We start from the raw sequence: 3,268 nt of genomic DNA, 5'->3' as shown, positions 1-3,268 counted from the left end.
ACAGTGTGAAATTGACACTGAACGTTTGTGTAGTCAAATGATTGAACTTGCGGTACTTTTGCCTTCCGCCTGAAATGGTATCAGTTGAGAAGGGAGATTGAAATTCAAATCCACCTCAGACATCCAAACATACTGCGTCTCTATGAATACTTCTATGATCAAAGCCGAGTTTACTTGATTCTTGAGTATGCTCACAAGGCTAAGCTTTACAAGGAATTGTAATGATTCAAGGTTTTTAGTGAGAGAAGGGCTGCCACGTACATTAATTCTTTAGCTTGTGCACTTTGACAGGAGGAGGACATAGTTGACTCTTGCACAATACCCAATAGCATACGTTGCATCTGATGATGGATTGTCCAAGTAACAACTACAGAAGTTCCAAGCTGCTGTCGCCGATGCTTCTCTGATTTCTCTTCTTTCCCCTGCTTTTTTGCTCTCTCCTGGTAGATTCCAATTATGTTGCGCCTCCTCTCCCCATATGTCGTTTGTTTTTTTTCTAATTTGAACACACTATGCTGCCTTTTTTAGCCTGTTTGCTTTTATCCTATTTTCCAACCTCTTCTTAAAGCATCAGCATGCAATCCTTCACCAATTCCTAAAGCCATAATTTGGCTTGATTGTTTTCCATAAATAGGGGCTTCATCTGAATCCACAAGGAGGCCACATGCTTGAAGAGTAGGAACAATCATTAACTCCAGCTGAACTAGCCAAACCCTTTCCTCTTGCATTTGCTTGTACAATTTTAAAGCATTGTTACATTTACCCTGCTCAACATATGCTGAAAGCAATGCTGTTCATGATACCTCATAACGACCAGTTCATTCTACAAACACATGTTCTGCTTCTGGTAAGCTTCCACAGCATCAGAATGTAATATACGACCAATATCCAGAGAATTTGCTCTTCAACCTCCATTTTCTTGTAAAACTGCAAGACCTTTTCTACTTTGTTATGATCTACAGAGGCTAAAAGCATTGTGTTCCAAGACACTGTATCATGGTGATGCAACTCTTTGAAAGTAGCCTCTGCTTTTGCAAATAAACCACACATGGCATACATACAAACCAATGCACTGCCAACAAAAAAGATCTTATTCTAACCCCTCCTTACTATATTACCACGCAGAATAAAGATGCAAACATAAGAACTAAGTATGTACAAAATATCAACTCCCACACACAACTTTTGGGTGGATTTCACACCTCGAATGCGCTATGCGCAGCAATACGACATCGTGGATCCACTCATCAAAGTGTGCGCCAGCATCCATCGTAGCAGATAGGAGGGATGTGGTGGATATGAAGAGATGAAGAGAGAAAGTGTGAAATGAAACAATGAAATAAGAACTAAACTAGTTCTATCTTAAAAACCTTAAGTTTTAAACCATTAAGGGTTTTTTGCATATGATATTTAGTTATGGCTTTACTTACATCTTTGTAAAGTTTACATGCATATGTAAATGTCTTGATGTGGAAAGTATATAACAAGTGTATAATTTTACATAAATACCATAATTTTTAAATATTGCAAGTTTTCAAGTAACAATATTCTATTGGCAAAAAAAAATCCAAAAATTTACAGGTGTTGGATATTACAACTTGTGGTGTTGGGATTTTTAGGGAGACTCTACAATTTCTAAAATATGTGGAGCCACACACTTTCCCCTAGTAACAGTATCCTCAGCTCTCAACTTTGAATTTTCCTATCATCTAGTTTGAAATAGAAGCTAACAGGTGGATTTTGCATTAACATTGTAATTTCCTGGCGCATTATACTCAAGGGCCAATCATCCTCCATTTGCGACACTTGGGGCTCACGGCCCTCACAAATGACAGTAACATCCACAACCATTTATACTTCAGCACCCTCCATCTACGATACTTGAACACTAGGCATAAAGTCTGTCGTGTGACAAAGTACCTATAATTGGAAAGGAAAGTTAGCCGATTCATCCCAAAGTAAGATAATAGGCAACTAAGAGAGAAAAGTTTTACCTGAGAAAGACATGTCCCTTGTTGTGACTCAACACTCCACTATGTCAGGACTGTGAGTCATTTTTTATGTCCAAGTTTTGCCTAAAATACTTGTTACATAATCCTTTGATGCACTTTTTATGATGTACGTGCTTTTGATACGTCTCAAACCCCTACATTCCTTGAACATGTGTGCAAAAATTGCAATTGGTATGAACCAACTTAGATGTACATTCTTTGAGCCGGTGCTTGGCTTCATAGAATTCAATATGTCTTCTGAAATTTTTGTGCTACACATCTGTAAAATGTCACTACTACACAATGGCCATTCTATGTTATTGAGATTTGATATGTGCATAGACTCAAGGGTTCCATATTCTCGACCCCCCTTGGGCAATATGTACCTAGAGTCATAGGAAAAAACAAGGTCCTCTATGCTGCTTAGCTGTACACCCCTCAAAGAGCAATCTACCAATTTCGAGGTAGTAACACTTAAAAGAACCTGTGAAACTCTCAACATTTTTCCACTCATAGCAATATGAAGGGTATACTTCTGTAAATACGAGACAAGTTGTTACATAGATATCATGAAATTTCTTATTCTCAATGGGTTGCAAATACTTACTGTTTGCAATGTTTTGTTGAAAGGGCACAGTGGGCGCAATATGTATTTGTTTTTGCATGAATATATGATGCACAAATGCCTCTATTACAAGGTGAGAATCAACATTCCTTTGTTTGAGAGCTAAAATTTTACCCTTCCAGTGCATTGATACATCTGCAATTGCAGATGCTTTCACCCTAAAAGCTCCCTTCATACTTGGACGCATATGTACCCAAGACGAGCAATTATATGTATCAATGATCCAATTCCCTTCTTCATGTTTTCTGTTACCTACTTCTATCGAGAGAATGCTTGTTTTTCTCTTAGGAATTATAACCTGCGCATTAGATGTAAAGATGTAATAACCCCTAAATAATAAGCATTTTAAGTTTGTCTAGTAATCACCAATATGCCATACAAATCAACATGGCATTAAGAGATTTTTATACTTTTGTAAACAGACATAAACATTGATATTGAACTGCATGTGGATATGTATATTGACACAAAGTATAAATTCAATTTCAAGGCATCACTTTAATCATACCATTTACATGAAATATAATGAAAAGAATAGCACAAGAATACTCATAGAATTTGGCCAAAATAAATTTTATTATAATGAATAGGAGTCTCATTTGACTTAATAAATTGTATGAAATGTGGGTATTATAGAGTAGTTGTTACAATT

This window comes from Lygodium microphyllum, unplaced genomic scaffold (assembly GCF_053477565.2).
Source record: "Lygodium microphyllum isolate KBCC unplaced genomic scaffold, Lygodium_microphyllum_v1.1.10 scaffold_99, whole genome shotgun sequence".
In the NCBI taxonomy this organism is placed as follows: domain Eukaryota; kingdom Viridiplantae; phylum Streptophyta; class Polypodiopsida; order Schizaeales; family Lygodiaceae; genus Lygodium; species Lygodium microphyllum.
The sequence above is the reverse complement of the archived record's forward strand: the minus strand, read 5'-3'. Positions refer to the sequence as shown.